Raw genomic sequence first — 19,525 nt, forward strand, 5'->3', positions numbered from 1 at the left:
GTATTCTCCACAGTCAGCATGCAACACATAAGCTGACGTGAAGGAGGTACACACACCAGCACAAGGAATCAGGATATCCCCAGTTTAGTGGAGGAGAGGACTGACTCCAATAGGAGATTGTGGCGCACAGAGCCGGTGCAGATCCAAACAGCCACAAACAATACTTTCGTGATAACGTCTCAGCGCAAAGTAGCGCTGAGCGCATAAACCAGGACTGAGGAGATCAGGACAGGTAGACAGAATGAACGCTTGCTTAACTAGCCACTACTTAGTGACAGCAAGCGTCCACAACAAGACAGACTGGAATGAGGCAGCCAATGCTTGCAGCGATGGCGTGCCTCACAAAGACAGGACAGGATAGTCAGGAAATAGGAAGATCAAGATAGATGAATGTAACACAGACAAATATACAATAGGTATGTTTTCCCAGCGTATTACAATTACAGCTATCAATGAAACTATTCGTAACGTCTGACTAACATATGTATATATCGGCAATGAACCGATATATGACATAAGCAGGAACACTGACTAGGACTGGAGCAATACAGGGAACAGGACTCAGAAGGATTCGCTATCTCTTCGCAGAGATGAACGCAATCCACAAACAGAACCAGGAGCAGGATACTAACTCAGCACGGGTGATCACAATACGCGCAAACTACTAAAACGTGCTGGAAGGCTGACTAACTGAACACAGGATATAAACAGTTCGTGTACGTATATATCAGCGACACTGATGTATCAACGTAACACGAATACAAGGAAAATAACAAAAACGTGCAAGTATGCGTATATATTGGCGATGAACCAATATATGACACAAGACAAGCAGAGAACAACTTCTAGAACAAGAGCAGAACTAGGAGGACTCGCTGACCCCTTCACAGGAGTCAGCGCAGTCTACACGGACTAGGAACGAGGTGGGGCACGAGCAGAGTAACAGACAGAATCTGAGACTATGGTAGCCCATGGAGCATTGCAGGAAGCAGTTCTTTATACTGAGGTCATCCAATGGGAGCAGACCTGCAGATTCCCACACAAGTGAATGGTAATTAATCACAGGCTGACAGCAGGAAAAGGCAGACAATGATATGCAGCCTGCAGGAAAGGGATTGCCACTCCATTGCAGCAGACAATGTTTGTTTACACAAAAGCATATTAAACTGTCATTAACTTCAGAGCGACTGCAGATGGAATCAGCAACTAGTTTAAGTGCAAACCAAACTATGCAAGCAAATGCATGTAATGACATCAGAACTGCTTGGGTTGCAATACCACTGCAGCCAGCAGTAAACGCTGCAGAAGCGATCGTAACACACACCATGCAAGAGACAAGGGCTTGCAATTAAATTGAAGAAGAGTAAAGATAATCTGGAGGAAGTGGATGAGAACAATTTTAGACAGCATGAAAGATAAATCTCTTCTTTATAGCTCTAATGGGTGGAGTTTTTGGAGCAGTTTGCTAAAAGAGCTGTAAGCTTAGTCTGCAAGGATTTCCAGAAATGGACCAGGAGTCAAGTGTGAGGTAGATGCAAGGAGATGTGCCGATTTTAGGGCTAGCATACGGGGACCTTTGACTTCACATTATGTTCCGTTTGACATCTGTACAAGTCCCAGCTATACAAGTGAATGAGAAACTAGGCATGAAATAAACAGGACCAGGGGCGTTGCTAGGATCCTAAGAGATCCAGGGAACTTTTGGGCACTCCAGATGAAAAATGGGTGTGGCCACACACCAGAATGTGTCATGGTTGGAGCCAAATTTACACAAATTAAACAGCAGTCTAAGTAGGCCTGCCCAAAAAAATGTTGGAAGAAGTCTCCATTCCAACTGAGGCACCACTACTCCCAGCATGCTCCCATAGAAGAACCACAGCTCCCTGCATGCCCACATAAAGGCATCACAACACTCAGCATGGCACCACAGCATGCATTATGCTCACGTAGCGGCACCCAGCATACCTGCCATTGAGACACCACAGCTGACTCTGCCCAGGGGACATCCAGGGCACCCCAGAATGCACATGCCACTGATCTTTGGGGCTCGCAACGCCCCTTCTGAGGACAAAGCGCTATGTACAGTACGAGTTAATCTGCAGCTGCAGTAGACCAATAAATCAAACCTCCCAACTTTTTGAAATAAGATAGAGGGACACTTAAAGGACCTCTGTAGCAAAAATCTTAAAATTTAAAATACATGTTAACATGTACTTCTTATTTGTATATTTCTTCTGGAGTTAAATGAGACATAAATTACTTTTCTCGTAAATTGATTTCTACCACTTACTGCAAGTGAGAGCAGACATTCCAGACAGATTTTGGACTAGCCCATCTTCTCATGGGGGGTTCTTAGGGTTATCTTTACTTTTAAAATCACTTTTTTTTTTGGGCAGTTGGACGGAGCAACTGCCATTCACTGTGTGCAGCAAGCAGGGAGGCTGTCCAGCATCTTGGTATAAATCTTTTTCAGGGAGTGTCTTTATAAAGAATAAAGGACACACTGAGAATCCCCCATGAACAGATGGACTAACCCAAAACGGTCGGTAATGTCAGATTTCTACTACCTACTGTAAGTGACAGCAACATAGGAGAAAAGTCATTTATGGCTCATTTTATTTAGGAAGAAACGTACTTCTTATTTGTAAGCGTTTCAAATGTTATGATTTTCACGACAGTTCCTCTTTAACTACTTTGGCCTCCTGGACGTAGTAGCTACGCCCAGGAGGCCATGTGCGCGTCCGCGCGCTCCCGCGGCCGATCGCGCGCGTGCACACGCGCTCCCGGCCGCGGTTCGTTAGCCTGGCAATCAGTGAATCGGGCTATGGTGCCCGATCACTGATTCCTCTCCCCCGCTGAAAAAGCGACAGCTTCTCTTGGAAGCTGTGCTTTTTCTGGCTGTAACATCCCCCATGCGTCGCTCTAAGCGTGTGTTACACTTAGAGTGACGTCATGTAAACAAACTCATGGCCGCCATCTTGTGGCCAAAAAGTAAAACTACAACTACAAGTGAAAAAAATAAAACTCAAGACACATTTACATTATAAAACTATGGCTTACATCCCACCCTCCCAAAAATACCCAAATAAAAGGTTTAATCCAAAAAAAAAAAAAAATACATTACAATAAAAAAAAAATGTAAATATTTACCTAAGGGTCTAAACTTTTTAAATATCAATGTAAAGATGAAATATTTCTAATTTTTTTTATTTTAAACTTGTAAATAGTGATAGATGCAAAACGGAAAAAATGCACCTTTATTTCCAAATAAAATATTGTCGCCATACATTGCGATAGGGACATTATTTTAACGGTGTAATAACTGGGACATATGGGCAAATACAATACATGAGTTTTAATTATGGAGGCATGTATTATTTTAAAACTATAATGGCTGAAAACTGAGAAATAATGAATTTTTTCAGTTTTTTTCTTATTCTTCCTGTTAAAATGCATTTACAGTAAAGTGGCTCTTAGCAAAATGTACCCCCTAAAGAAAGCCTAATTGGTGGTGGAAAAAACAAGATATAGATCAGTTCATTGTGATAAGTAGTGATAAAGTTATAGGCTAATGAATGGGAGGTGAAAATTGCTCGGGTGCATAAAGTGAAAACGACTGAAGGCTGAAGTGGTTAAGCTACACCCTTGCCACACCTCTAATTGCTAATTTTGCCCAGCTGAAGAGATCTGAGAAGATACATTTGTCTTGCTGACAGCTTGGCGTGTGTGTTTAGGGGCCGGAGCAGTTAGCGCATTGCAGAGCACTTTAATAATGAGTGCAAAAATCTGACAATTAGCTTTCACCCCACCAAGCAATTATCCTCCCTAATCATACATACTGTTCTCCCTCCAGGTCTCAGGAGTCCTCCCTTGATATAAACCACCTGCTGTAAAATACTACTCACACTCATTGCCCAAGCAACAGTACTCCATAACATACTGACCAAATAATAGACCTCTCCACTAGCTTAACTAGCAATCCCTTCTTTAATGTAATCCCCCCAAAATAATACATTTTCAAATAAAATCTATTCCCCCACTATACCCTGGGAATCCCTCATGTTATGATCCACAGCAGGGGTCCCCAAACTTTTTCAGTCAAGAGCCAGGTCAACATACTTCAGACTGCCCGCATGTGCAGGTAGTATGGAGGGCATCCTACCTGCACATGCTGTGGTGGAGGGCATACTATCTGGACATGCTGTGTTGGGGGGCATACTATCTGGACATGCTGTGTTGGGGGGCATACTATCTGCACATGTGTTGGGAGGCATACTATCTGCATGTGCTGTGTTGGAGGGCATCCTACCTGCACATGCTGTGGTGGAGGGCATACTATCTGGACATGCTGTGTTGGGGGGCATACTATCTGGACATGCTGTGTTGGGGGGCATACTATCTGCACATGTGTTGGGAGGCATACTATCTGCATGTGCTGTGTTGGAGGGCATACTACCTGCACATGCTGTGGTGGAGGGCATACTATCTGGACATGCTGTGTTGGGGGGCATACTATCTGGACATGCTGTGTTGGGGGGCATACTATCTGCACATGTGTTGGGGGGCATACTATCTTCACATGCTGTGTTGGGGTGCATACTATCTGCACATGTGTTGGGAGGCATACTATCTGCACATGCGGTGTTGGAGGGCATACTACCTGCACATGCTGTGGTGGAGGGCATACTATCTGGACATGCTGTGTTGGGGGGCATACTATCTGGACATGCTGTGTTGGGGGGCATACTATCTGCACATGTGTTGGGAGGCATACTATCTGCATGTGCTGTGTTGGAGGGCATACTACCTGCACATGCTGTGGTGGAGGGCATACTATCTGGACATGCTGTGTTGGGGGGCATACTATCTGGACATGCTGTGTTGGGGGGCATACTATCTGCACATGTGTTGGGAGGCATACTATCTGCATGTGCTGTGTTGGAGGGCATAGTACCTGCACATGCTGTGGTGGAGGGCATACTATCTGGACATGCTGTGTTGGGGGGCATACTATCTGCACATGTGTTGGGAGGCATACTATCTGCATGTGCTGTGTTGGAGGGCATACTACCTGCACATGCTGTGGTGGAGGGCATACTATCTGGACATGCTGTGTTGGGGGGCATACTATCTGCACATGTGTTGGGAGGCATACTATCTGCACATGCGGTGTTGGAGGGCATACTACCTGCACATGCTGTGGTGGAGGGCATACTATCTGGACATGCTGTGTTGGGGGGCATACTATCTGGACATGCTGTGTTGGGGGGCATACTATCTGCACATGTGTTGGGAGGCATACTATCTGCATGTGCTGTGTTGGAGGGCATACTACCTGCACATGCTGTGGTGGAGGGCATACTATCTGGACATGCTGTGTTGGGGGGCATACTATCTGGACATGCTGTGTTGGGGGGCATACTATCTGCACATGTGTTGGGAGGCATACTATCTGCATGTGCTGTGTTGGAGGGCATAGTACCTGCACATGCTGTGGTGGAGGGCATACTATCTGGACATGCTGTGTTGGGGGGCATACTATCTGCACATGTGTTGGGAGGCATACTATCTGCATGTGCTGTGTTGGAGGGCATACTACCTGCACATGCTGTGGTGGAGGGCATACTATCTGGACATGCTGTGTTGGGGGGCATACTATCTGGACATGCTGTGTTGGGGGGCATACTATCTGCACATGTGTTGGGAGGCATACTATCTGCATGTGCTGTGTTGGAGGGCATACTACCTGCACATGCTGTGGTGGAGGGCATACTATCTGGACATGCTGTGTTGGGGGGCATACTATCTGGACATGCTGTGTTGGGGGGAATACTATCTGGACATGCTGTGTTGGGGGGCATACTATCTGGACATGCTGTGTTGGGGGGCATACTATCTGGACATGCTGTGTTGGGAGGCATACTATCTGCATGTGCTGTGTTGGAGGGCATACTACCTGCACATGCTGTGGTGGAGGGCATACTATCTGGACATGCTGTGTTGGGGGGCATACTATCTGCACATGCTGTGTTGGGGGGCATACTATCTGCACATGCTGTGTTGGGGCATACTATCTTCACATGCTGTGTTGGGAGGCATACTATCTGCACATGTGTTGGGAGGCATACTATCTGCACATGCTGTGTTGGGAGGCATACTATCTGCACATGCTGTGTTGTAGGCCATACTATCTTCACATGCTCTGTTTCAGGGCATACTACCTGCACATAGTATGCGCAAACACAGTATGTGCAGCAATTATGACAAACACAGTGCAGATATTGTGACCCTAACATAGCAAGTCATATGTGAGCCATAATGTCACCCAATGGCCTGCCAAAGGCTGCAGCGCAATCTCACCCATACACACACATTGGCCTCAATTCACTAAGCTTATCTCCTGTCTTTAATAATGTTTCTAGATTAATCACCATGGTGATGAGGCATGTCGTATTCAGGAAACATTTTACCTCAGGCAAACCTAAAGTAAACTCTTCTGTCGAAGTTAACTCTTCAATCCTTAAAATAACTCCAGGATTCTAAAGTTAAAGACAGGCTGTTAATTAACTGCTTGTGAAAATAACTACAGAGGAGGTAACTTAAGGAATTAAGAGATAAGATAACTCTCTCACTGTGTGGAGGTAAGTTTTCTCTTGCCTTATTAGCTCCAGCATTATCTTAGTGAATTGAGGCCAATCTCTGTAGAAACATATGCAGTGCAACCCTCCATTTCCCCTTCGCAAAGAAACCATAACATTCCTGCACAGCACTGACCAAAATATATGTGATTATTGCTTGCTACAGGTCAGTCCCTCTACCCACTAACCCAGAAGCTAGTAAATGACTAGCAGTTCTGGCACCACCCTTCCACGTGGAAACCAGAAAGCATTCTATATACAGGCAACCAACCACATCTATAAGTAATACATTTTGTTTGTGGGGGGGGGGGGGGGGTAAAAAAGCCTCAGGTGGCCGCATTCAGCCAGCGGGCCTTAGTTTGAGGACCACTGATCCACAGTATTCGCTCGAATGTTAAAAAACCCCTCCATTTTTCAGCAATGCCCCTTCAGCAGCTAAGCTAACTCCAAAAGGTGAAAATTCTCACCCAATACTTAACATCCATAGTGGAAGTGCCCAACAGCAAAATGTCAAACCCAGGACCAGATTTCTATAAAGACCACCAAACAAGGTCCAGGCCTTGGTCGGCAGCTGGCCAAGGGGCGGCTGGACATAGAAGATGGATTGCTGCATATTATGGAAGAAGAGGCTGCAAATGGGAGTAAAAAGCTTGCAAATAAGGAGCAACATGTATAGAACAAAAGGAGGCTGCTGTACATGAATGCTCAACATGGAAGAGGGGACTGCACAAGAAATAGGAGGTGGTGTTGGTAGGGAAATGGTAGGGAAAGCAGCAAGAAAGTTGGTCCAGGGGTGGAAAAAGTATAAATCCAGCCTTGATCAAACCCTGAACAGAGCTGACATAAGACTGCTGTAAGATTGCTGTGTAATTTCAGCTTCTGCATTTTTTGGCACAGAGGTAGCAGGCGTGGCTATGCTTAGTGAGCCATTATAATAAATGGACAACATTCACCACAAAACAGATCCTGAGCTGAAACACCTTGAGGACCCCCTGTTTGCATATATATGTTGAAAGTACCCTTACCCTTTATAGTGTGTACAGACAACTAGTAACTGGGACATTTTTGTAAACACCAGTGCTATAAAGGGAAGCTAAAGTTAGAGGAATACAAAATTCCTTATAAACAATGCTAGTTGCCTGCCTGGTATATAGACTGATCAACTGTTTGGGTGATCATTGGATGGGAGGAGGAGTTTGGGCAGCTCACAAAGTGGTCACAGAACTGCTGGGAGGGGGCACCAGTCAGCCTTGCAGAGTAAATCAACTGACCTCGCCTACCTACTCTCTGCTGCTCCTAAAAGTTTTCTTCTGTGTGACCAGCACTGCAGCAGTCACCAGCAATTCATCAGTTCATGTCTAGTACTTTATTGCACAATAATAAAGGATATACCCTTTCTACATTCTTTTCAGTAAGCTTATAAAAGAAAATCAGTTCCTTTAAAGAGAAGTGAAAAATTGTGTGAGAAAGAGGAACAGCAGAGCTGGCCACAAAAAGTTAAAGCGGATCCGAGATTAAAACAAACTAGAACAAGTAACTTGTCTATATATCTTATCTAAAGTTTAGATAATTTACACAGCAGATCTAGCTGCAAACGGCTTTAAAAGTTTATGATTATTTATTCCCGTGATACAATGAGGGCAGCCATGTTCTGTTTGTCACATTGTCACAGGCTGAGGTCTGGAGATGCTATCAGCTTGCCTGCGTGTAAATTCAGTCTCCTCTCCTCCTCCCCTCTGCCTCTGAAATCAATAGCTAGTAACCTCCTCCTCCTGCCCAGACTGAGCTCCCATAAGCCTTTGCTACAGTGCCAAGGCACAAAATGAGCTGTGGGCGAGGCTTGTTTAGTTTATAGGGAATTAGAGTATTAAAACAAAACAATAAAGTAGTTGGCTTGGGGAATGCCCTATACCGTAAACTATATGAAAGGAACACAATTATGCAATGAGTAAAAGTTTATCTCGGATCCACTTTACACTATCCAGCCACTGTAGAGATGGACTAAAGGTTAAGAGCTCTGACACAGGTGACCTGGGTCACCAGTTCAGTAAGGAGTCCTTGGGCTAGACTCCCTAACAGGGGCGTAACTACAAATCATGGGACCCCCAGTAAAACTTTAACGGGGTCCCTTAATGTTCACAACCCTTCCTTTGCCTCTTCTTGGTGACCCTCACAGCCTGGGGGCCCATCTTACAAGGTCCATAAATCAAATGTGGCCAGCAGGATCTCCACACCCATATCCTGTGTAACCCCAAAAACACCTGATCTGGAGTATAAGAGAAAGGGAAGTATTTGAGCACCCCAAAGAGACACACGCACACATTGGGGCCCCCTGCCTCCCCCGTCCCCCCAGTTATGCCCTTGCCCCTCATCACTGCTACTGCCTACTGAGCACACCCTAGTTGCTGCAGCTCTGGCACTTTAATGTTTATATTGCTTCTTTCTCTTAGTGAACTTATTGTGTTGCAGTGGGAGGAGGTGGACTGGGTTGCTGCTTAGTGTTGGCGACAGAACTCCTATGCTACTGGCAGTTAGGAGCTACTGGACGCTGCCAGCCAGGAACTCTCAGTATAAAAATTATACGGATGTACAATGCACAAAACTTTGTACATTGCTGATTAATGCAAATTCACTTTTATAGGGGTTATGAAAATGAAAGACTATGCTAGGATTTTAAAAGGAAACCTAACGTGAGATGAATATGGAGGCTGCCATCTTCATTCCGTTTTAAAGAATGCCAGTTCCCTGGCCATCATACTGAGCTTTAGTAGTTTTTGAGTCACACATCTGAAACATACATGTAGTCAGTGGAATCAGGAGCATCTAATCTGCATGTTCATTCAGGACCAGTGAGGCAGAGCATCAGCACAGATGTCAGGAGACTAGCATTGGTTATTAATGAACATAGAAGTATGGGGTGTCTTGGCACCTTAAGAAAAGAACAGAGATAACGGGAGCCCAAATAGCGCAATAGGTAATGATCAGGTGAAATAAAAATAAGTGTAATATAACACTACTCACACAGGTGGATTGAATAAGGGGCAACCAACCACTTAAAGGAATCATCAGGCATTTTTAACATATATCCCATTTACTTACCTGGGGCTTTCCCCAGCCCCTTGCAGCTTGCTGTCCCACGCCGAATGCGCCATTCACTGCACTGTGCGATCCCCGGCCTGTGGCTGAGGACATCCTTACTGCGCCTGCGCAAGCGCCACTGTCAATCCAGCCCACTTTGTCCGCGGCGTACTGCACAGTCGCAGTAGTTCTGCACATGCACAGTACGCCGCGGACGACGTGGGTTGCATTGACAGCGGCGCTTCACGCAGTCGCAGTAAGGACGACCGCGATGTCATCCTCTGCACCGTGCGGGGACACCGGGCCTGTGGCTGCAAACGGAGCGGTCGGCCTGGGACAGCTAGCTGCAAGGAGCTGGAGTAAGCCCCAGGTAAGTAAATGGCTTTAAATGAATCATCAGCAGGGCCGGCCTTAGGTTTCCCAGCGCCCTGAGCGAAACCTGATTTTGGTGCCCCTCCTTCATCCTTTTCACGTGTGCCCCCTCCTTTCATCCTCTTCGCACGCACACACACGCGCACACACACACACACACAGGCCTATATGCAATTCACCTTTTCTCCTGAGTTACCCCCTAGGACAGGTTCCCAACCTTTTTGAAGTTCAGACACATCACGCCAAATGCTCAGCTCTCCGTGACACGTCACATATGTATAATAGAAAAATAATAATAATAACCACAAAATGGATGGAAAGAATGCACTATCCTGCACTTTTAAATTTAATTTAAAAATGAAGGCTAGAACATTTCAGGAATATTAATAAAAACAATCAGTGGGACAGTTAGGTTCCTCCCCCCCACCCCTCTCACCCCACCCAATTGGAATGCTAGCACAGCGCCGACAATTTGCACCATGCGTTATAGCCGCAGTACGCTCCCCTCCCAATAAAATGCCCTCAGACTACTGTAAGTATAGGTTGGATAGACAGGTACCGCTCCAGTCGCTCAGGTCAAAGGCCGGCTATGATCATTAGGCATTTGTAACATATATGCTGACTTCACTTATACTGACTCCACTCAGGGTGTCCACTGGACTGGATGTGGTCACTCTTTTGAAGAAGAAACACTTGCTCTCCTCCATACTGGGCAACACCATGTGGGGCTTGGAATTACCCCTCCAAACAGGAAGGTTGGGGTGTGTAAACAGCACAATTGGGGAAAGAGGTGCCCAGAAATGTAGAAAACTAGGTTTGAAAACTGACAGTTTCATGTCTGCTTCAGGGAGGTAAGTCCACCACTGCCTCCCTTAGAATTTTTAAAAGTTTTAGCATATTTTATCCTACTGGCGCCTCTGTTCACTTTTCTGCAATAGTTTACTAAGTTGTTGATCTGCAGCAGTGCTGTACTGGGGACAGCCGTGTGACAAGGCTGTCCCCAATGGAGATGCGGAAGTGATCCGCTGTCATAGGCTGAAGCCTATGACAGCTGATCATACTGATTGGCTGGCGGGGGGAGGGAGGGGTTATAGTAAAAAAAAAAAAATGAAAGAAATTTATTTCAAAAATAATAAAATAAATATTTATAAAAAAAACAAACAAACATTGGGGTGGGGGCGATCAGACCCCACCAACAGAGAGCTCTGTTGGTGGGGAGAAAAGGGGGAGGAACCACTTGTGTGCCGATTTGTACGGCCCTGCAGCTTGGCCTTAAAGCTGCAGTGGCCAATTTAAAGAAAAAGTGCCTGGTCTTTAGGGGGGGTTAACACTGAGGTCCTCAAGTAGTTAAGGGAGTTGTAGCAAGGTGACAATCAGAACAATATTAGGAAAGATACTGAGAAGGGAGTGACTGCCTTGGAAGGAAATGCATTGGATGGGGAGTGGTTGACCTATTCAGAGGGAGTGTATTGAACAAATTCTACAAACAGGCCTTGTGTTGCTCCATTTACAGGGGGATACTGAAGGAAGACCTTAACTGCAGATTTATGTAAGTGGCTATCTCCTTTATATATTTTTTTTACACTGGGGAATAGCCTTACTGTTCATTAGTGTTGGGCGAACAGTGTTCGCCACTGTTCGGGTTCTGCAGAACATCACCCTGTTCGGGTGATGTTCGAGTTCGGCCGAACACCTGACGGTGCTCGGCCAAACCGTTCGGCCATATGGCCGAACTAAGAGCGCATGGCCGAACGTTCCCCGAACGTTCGGCTAGCGCTGTGATTGGCCGAACGGGTCACGTGGTTCGGACCCGAACGCGCTCTGATTGGCCGAACTGTCACGTGGTTCGGGTAAATAAATACCCGAACCACGTCATATCTCCGCCATTTGTCTGTGGGTTTAGCTTTGGGTAGGCAGGCAGGGTAGTTCGCGCTCCAGCCACGCTAGCCAGGGTCCCCCCCAGTCATTGTGTGTCGCTGCTGGGAATAGTAGTACACCGCTCGCTCAGCATTCTGTTTACTGCCACTCTGTGTACCTCGCTCAGCCACACTATATAGCATTCTGTTTACTGCCACTCTGTGTCTGCTGGGAATAGTAGTACACCGCTTGCACAGCCACACTATATAGCATTCTGTTTACTGCCACTCTGTGTACCTCGCTCAGCCACACTATATAGCATTCTGTTTACTGCCACTCTGTGTCTGCTGGGAATAGTGGTACACCGCTCGCTCAGCCACACTATATAGCATTCTGTTCACTGTTCTGTGTCTGCTTGGAATAGTGGTACACCGCTCGTTCAGCCACACTATATAGCATTCTGTGTACTGTTCTGTGTCTGCTGGGAACAGTAGTACACCGCTCGTTCAGCCACACTATATAGCATTCTGTGTACTGTTCTGTGTCTGCTGGGAACAGTAGTACACCGCTCGCTCAGCCACACTATATAGCATTCTGTTCACTGTTCTGTGTCTGCTGGGAATAGTGGTACACCGCTCGCTCAGCCACACTATATAGCATTCTGTGTACTGTTCTGTGTCTGCTGGGAACAGTAGTACACCGCTCGTTCAGCCACACTATATAGCATTCTGTTCACTGTTCTGTGTCTGCTGGGAATAGTGGTACACCGCTCGCTCAGCCACACTATATAGCATTCTGTGTACTGTTCTGTGTCTGCTGGGAACAGTAGTACACCGCTCGTTCAGCCACACTATATAGCATTCTGTTCACTGTTCTGTGTCTGCTGGGAATAGTGGTACACCGCTCGCTCAGCCACACTATATAGCATTCTGTTCACTGTTCTGTGTCTGCTGGGAATAGTGGTACACCGCTCGCTCAGCCACACTATATAGCATTCTGTTCACTGTTCTGTGTCTGCTGGGAATAGTGGTACACCGCTCACCCGTCACTGTATAGCATTGTGCTCTGTGTCGCTGCTGGGAATAGTGGTACTGTATAGCATTTCTGTACTGCCACTGTACTGCTGCCAGTCAGCGTGTACTGTAAGGATAAGTGAAATGAGGAAGAAATCCGGTGAAAGAGGGAGGGGCAAGGGAAGAGGTGTTTCCCCTGACGGTTCACGTACAGGCCACAGGGGAGCACCCAAGAAAACCCACTCAATACCACCCATGTTGTCCAGGACAACAACCCTCACAAATCCAAAAGAACAGGACCAGATAATTACTTGGATGACCTCTCAAGCGTCCAGCAGTGGGTTAAGCAGCACCAGCACATCACGCACGAGGTCCGAGTCCTCAGCCAGTTACAAGGAGCCAGTGGGCACAAAGCTGACACAACCGGCAGCGACACCACGCACACAACTGCCAGATAACCAGTCCGATGAATTACCTCAGGACACAATGGGGTATTCGCAGGAGCTATTCCCAGCCCAACAAACTTCCACCTTTCAAAGGTCAATGGAGGAACAGCCAGAAATGTTGTGCCTGGATTCACAACCGTTAACTGTGGGAAATGTACCGCGCACTGAAATACGAGGCGAGTCCGAAGAGGACTCGGAAACCCAAATCCCAGAGCAATTTGGGCAGGAGGGGTTGCAATTGCAGGAGGTCGGCCGACAAGATCTGGAAGACGACGTTGGAGTGTGCTGCGCAGAGGTTGTTGTGGGGAGCTCTACTCCACGGCGGTGGCCCACAATGACATATGACGAGTTTGAGGAGATGGAAGAGGAGGGTATGGACAATGTGGACAGAGACCCAGATTTTGTTTGTGAACGAGAACATCGCCGTCGTAGCAGCAGCACAGATGAGTCTGTTGAAGAACACACTGCTGCACGAGTTCGCCTTGTGCCACAAGGTAGGCGGCGCGCAATTTCAGGCACCACAAGCGTGGAAGTTCAAGTGAGAGGCAAAAGAGGAGCAAACAGAAATCGCCAGCAAGGAGGCAGGTGCTCCAAAGTCTGGGCTTTCTTTGAAGACTGCACTGAGGATGTTACCATGGCGATTTGCAAGGTGTGCAAGACCCGCCTGAGCAGGGGGAAAAATATTAACAACCTCTCCACCACCAGCATGAGCCGTCACATGCTATCCAAACATCCCACTCTTTGGGCAAACGCGTCAGGACAGGGTACCAGAAACAACACTGCCTCCCTTGGGTTCACCAGACCCGCCTCAGCAGCAGCAGTAGCCCAGCCATTGCGTGGTTCACAACATTCACAAACATCAGACGACGCTGACACTGTCACTTTCCGGAGTAGTGCTCTTGAGGTCTCCCAGTGTTCATCAAACACAACAACCAACAGCCCTTCCGTGTGCAGCGCTACGGTTCAGTTGTCTGTGTCGGAGATGTTTGAGCGCAAGAGGAAATTGCCAGCAAATGACCCCCGGGCCGTGGCAGTAACAGCCAGCATAGCCAAGCTTCTGGCCTGCGAAATGCTGCCATATCGATTGGTGGAGACAAACAGCTTCAAGGGCATGATGTCAGTGGCCATCCCACGTTACGTGGTTCCCAGCCGCTACCACTTTGCACGCTCTGCAGTGCCTGAGTTGCATGAGCACGTGGTCAGCAAAATAACCCGAAGCTTGAAGAATGCCGTTGCCTGCAAGGTTCACCTCACCACTGACACCTGGACGAGTGCGTTCGGCCAGGGTAGATACATCTCCCTTACCGCGCACTGGGTGAACCTTGTGGAGCCTGGCAGCGATTCCTCACCTGCTACGGCACGGGTGTTGCCCACGCCACAAACAGCTGCACCGCCGTCCCTCCCACTGGATAACAGCAGCACCTACCTCTCTGACTCCTTCTCCTCCAACGCATCTCAAAGCTGTACCTCATCCGGAAACGCTAACCCAGCAGCAGTAGGATCGTGGAAGCAGTGCAGCACAGCTGTTGGCATGCGTCAGCAAGCGTTGCTGAAGCTAATCTGCCTTGGGGATAAGCAGCACACAGGGGAGGAAATTTGGAGGGGAATAAAGGAACAGACGGATTTGTGGCTGGCACCGCTGGACCTGAAACCGGGCATGGTTGTGTGTGATAATGGGAGTAATCTCATTCGCGCTTTAAGGTTGGCTAAGCTGACACACATCCCTTGCCTGGCGCACGTGATGAACCTAGTAGTTCAGCGGTTCCTGAGGACATACCCAGGCGTGCCCGATCTGCTGTTGAAGGTGCGTCGAGTGTCCAAACATTGTAGAAATTCCAGTACTGCTTCGGGGGCACTCGCCAAGATGCAGGAGCGCTTCAATCTCCCCCACCATCGCTTGCTGTGTGATGTCCCTACGCGCTGGAATTCTACGCTGCACATGCTAGCCCGCTTTTGCGAGCAGAAGAGTGCAGTGGTCCAGTACATGACGGCGCAGTACCGAGGCGCATCCGGCCAGCTGCCAAGCTTCTGTGGATCCGATTGGGCCAACATGTTGGACCTCTGCCAAGTCCTCCAAAATTTTGAGCAATCCACGTTGCTTGTGAGCAGTGACAACTCTTCAGTCAGCATTACCATACCACTGCTGTGTTTACTGAAGAGGTCGATGTTAAAAATCAAGGAAACAGCTGTCATGATGCAACTGGGGGAATCTGAAGGAGAAAACGATCAGCGTGATGGTACCAACATCAGGCCATCCGCCTCAGGGAACGCTGGCCCCAGCAGCTATGACGAAGAAGAGGAGGAGGAACAGCTGGAGTTGGAGCAGGAATTTCATGCCACCACTGACGAGGGCCAGAGCGGTGCACGTTGGACTTCCACAATTCAACGCGAATGGTCAGCAGAAGCAGACCAGGAGGAAGGTGACGACTATGATGCATCACAACAACTATCACAACGCTCACAAGAGGATGATGAGGATTCTGGTAGGACTCTGGCACACATGGCTCAATTCATGCTAGACTGCATTGAACGTGACCCACGCATTGTGCGCATTCTGGACAACACCAATTACTGGGTTTATACCCTTCTGGATCCACGGTACAAACACAATGTTCCAAAACTGCTTGAAGAAAGAGTCAGACAGGTCAAAATGGAAGAATACCAGCAGGCCCTTGTGGAGACTTTAGAGAGGAGATTGACATCCTCCCCCTCCTCTAGCCAGTTGTACGCAGACAGACTGACTTCCGCAAACCCAGGACGACCAGGAGGGCAGCAAACAACGCAAGCCGCAGCTAGTACCCAAAAGGGAATGGTATCGGCAGTGTCCTTGGAGTGGGAAAATTTTCTGACACCCATGCAGCCGCAGCCCACTGAACAGCAAGCGTGCAGATCCACCTCCAACACCGATCGCCTGGAGAAGATGGTCAAGGACTACATGTCAGATGGCGTAGCTGTGTCGAACCATCCATCTGCACCCTTCAACTATTGGGTATCGAAGCTAGACACCTGGCACGAACTGGCAATGTACGCAATAGAGGTGCTGGCTTGCCCGGCAGCCAGCGTTATGTCGGAACGCTGTTTCAGTGCTGCCGGAGGCATCGTCACAGATCGGCGTATCCGCCTCTCTACAGACAATGCAGACCGTCTGACTCAAATTAAAATGAATCAATCCTGGATTGGAAATGACTACGCAACACTCCAGGACCCCAACCAAGTAACATGACCAATGAACATCTGGGATGGTGTTGCGTTTCCGGGCCCTGTTTATTGAACCTCTCATCTGTATTACATTTATGACTGCATGGCGGCAAAAAGCATTGCTGCTATATCCGCACGCTTTTTGTCCACATGCAAGGCCTGGGTTGTTGTGTCTCACAAAGCGTGGCCTTCTCCTCCTGCGCCTGCTCCTGTTCCATCACGTCTGCTGCTGCTGGGTTAGCGTTGCCGCGTGGTCCCTGTTTATTGAACCACTTATCTTTATTACATTTATGACTGCATGGCGGTACAAAGCATGCTATCCGCACGCTTCTTGCCCTCATGCAAGGCCTGGGTTGTTGTGTCTCACAAAGCGTGGCCTTCTCCTCCTGCGCCTCCTCCTGTTCCATCACGTCTGCTGCTGCTGGGTTAGCGTTGCCGCGTGGTCCCTGTTTATTGAACCACTTATCTTTATTACATTTATGACTGCATGGCCGTACAAAGCCTGCTATCCGCACGCTTCTTGCCCTCATGCAAGGCCTGGGTTGTTGTGTCTCACAAAGCGTGGCCTTCTCCTCCTGCGCCTGCTCCTGTTCCATCACGTCTGCTGCTGCTGGGTTAGCGTTGCCGCGTGGTCCCTGTTTATTGAACCACTTATCTTTATTACATTTATGACTGCATGGCGGTACAAAGCCTGCTATCCGCACGCTTCTTGCCCTCATGCAAGGCCGGGGTTGTTGTGTCTCACAAAGCGTGGCCTTCTTCTCCTCCTGCGCCACCCTCCTCCTGTTCCATCACGTGTGCTGCTGCTGGGTTAGCGTTACCGGTCCCTTTTCCTGGAACCTCTTATATGTATTACATTTATGACTGCATGCCGACAAAAAACATGTTACCTGTGCAAAGAAAACAGACATTTCCCGCATTTAAAAGACAGTTTTCCCTTTGAAACTTTAAAATCGATTTTCTCAAAAACTATAAGCTCTTTTTGCTAATTTTTTTTTCCTCTTGTACCCACTCCCAAGGTGCACATACCCTGCAAATTTGGGGTATGTAGCATGTAAGGAGGCTTTACAAACCACAAAAGTTCGGGTCCCCATTGACTTCCATTATGTTCGGAGTTCGGGTCGAACACCCGAACATCGCGGCCATGTTCGGCCTGTTCGGCCCGAACCCGAACATCTAGATGTTCGCCCAACACTAGGCTCATCAGGGTGATTTGTAATGGCCAGGAACCACTGACAGGTTGATGGATTCATTAATGTATAATTGGATATTTAGTGTTTCGATGGCTGCTTGCTGTTTTCCTGACTCGGCTGTGCGATTAACCCCTGCCACTCCCCGTGACAGCGCTCCAGAGCTGAACGCACAGCAGGAGAACACACAGTCTCCAGCAGGGGAAACCCTCCTTAGTTTTTGCTTCTAGAAAGGCTGTCAAACCTATATGCAGAATAGCCGGCTGAGAGGCACACCCTAGGATACTTCATCATCATTATCTAGGCAAAAACGTCTGCTACGAAAAGAAAAAACAAAACCTAATCAGGTGCTGCAGGCTACAGAATGACTTTTACGCCAGTTTTCAAATAGGATTGCAGAGAAGGCAACAGTTTGCACTGAGCTGACGAGCATCCCTGCGTTGCTATGGCTGATCAGAGCGGTTGCCGGTAGTAACCCATCAAGCTGTTGCCAGTAGTAACCAAACTATACAATGAATAAAGGTATCTCAAGGTACACAAATAAGTTCAATATGTCAGATCGACTTATACAGTAACCAATGCAAAGGCAATCACTTTGTCCAAAGTGCATGAAACCCTAGCAACCAATCAGAAATCACTTTATAACAGATTTGACTGAATAAGAAGGATTCTGATTGGGGAAAGTGCTTGAACCCTTTCCAACTAGTGTCATTATAGAAAGTCCACACAGCAGTAAATAATAATATTCCACTCTACGGGAAGTACAGTGTCCATAATGAATTACTCAGCTAAATGGCTGGTCATGATGACATCCCCATGCTCCAAGAGACTAACCATTACAATTAGAAGTGTATTGACAGCGCCAATTAGTAAACAAGGAAAATAGATTGTTACCTGGGTCTTCTGCCATGGTCCTGACTCATAAGATGCTGAGCTGAACAGAGGTCTTCCAGATGTGATACCCCCACAGGCTGACTCCTAAGCAACAGGCATCTTCTTCTGCCCCACTGCCTTTCACCAGGCACAAAGTTGGTTTAATGATCTCCAAAAACAGCCAAAATGATGTTGCAAGAAATGGAGCTTTGCCTGCATCTCTCTCCTGGTCCTGCTGGGATTAAAAAAAAGAATGCTGAGGTGGAAGTCATAGATCTTCAGTGCTCTAGCCTATCCTCACCTCTTCCTAACAAGCTGTGTGTGTGTTTCCTACACGAGAATGAGGTCTCTCAGCTGGGGATTGGAAACTCCGCCTGATGCGAGAGATGGAAGGAGGGAGGGAGCGAGGTGGCTGAGAAGACAGGAGACACTGGATAGCACTAGGAGTGTACAGGGAAACACAGCAGATAGGTGGAGAATAGAGATGCATCAGGAGACAGATTAAAGCTAATGAGGGCATGTGTAAATGAAAGATCTACATGAGCTAACTGAAACGGTGAGCTCTGAGCAAAATCACGGGTCCTGGTCAGTGTTGTGCCATTCATTTAGAGGCATCATGCCTACATAAAGGGTTAGGGTACCTATGATGTAGATGCCACAAGTTGCTCAGCTGCTCAGTCATGCAGTCTGTTTACTACACATTAGTACCATGACAGCAGTAGACGCCACAAAGTATACCTGTCACCCACATATAGCAAACGATGCAATGCTGACAGGTGTCCAGGAATTTCTACAGGAAATAACAGCTCCCAGAGCATTTGTAACATCAATAGTTTGGCTGTCTTCTTTGTGCGCTAGAG

At 47.5% G+C, this 19,525-nt stretch overlaps 1 protein-coding gene across 1 annotated transcript in view; it reads right to left on the reverse strand.

Annotated features, from left to right (window-relative positions):
* LOC137541167 (leucine-rich repeat-containing protein 3B-like) overlaps window positions 1–19,044 on the reverse strand; it is a 29,744-nt gene extending 10,700 nt beyond the window's left edge. Inside the window, exon 1 of the mRNA XM_068262334.1 lies at window positions 18,687–19,044. The gene's annotated coding sequence lies outside the window, so the exon portion shown is untranslated. The remainder of the gene's footprint in view (window positions 1–18,686) is intronic.
* Window positions 19,045–19,525: the final 481 nt, after the last annotated feature.

Source organism: Hyperolius riggenbachi, chromosome 12, assembly GCF_040937935.1.
Source record: "Hyperolius riggenbachi isolate aHypRig1 chromosome 12, aHypRig1.pri, whole genome shotgun sequence".
Lineage (NCBI taxonomy): Eukaryota > Metazoa > Chordata > Amphibia > Anura > Hyperoliidae > Hyperolius > Hyperolius riggenbachi.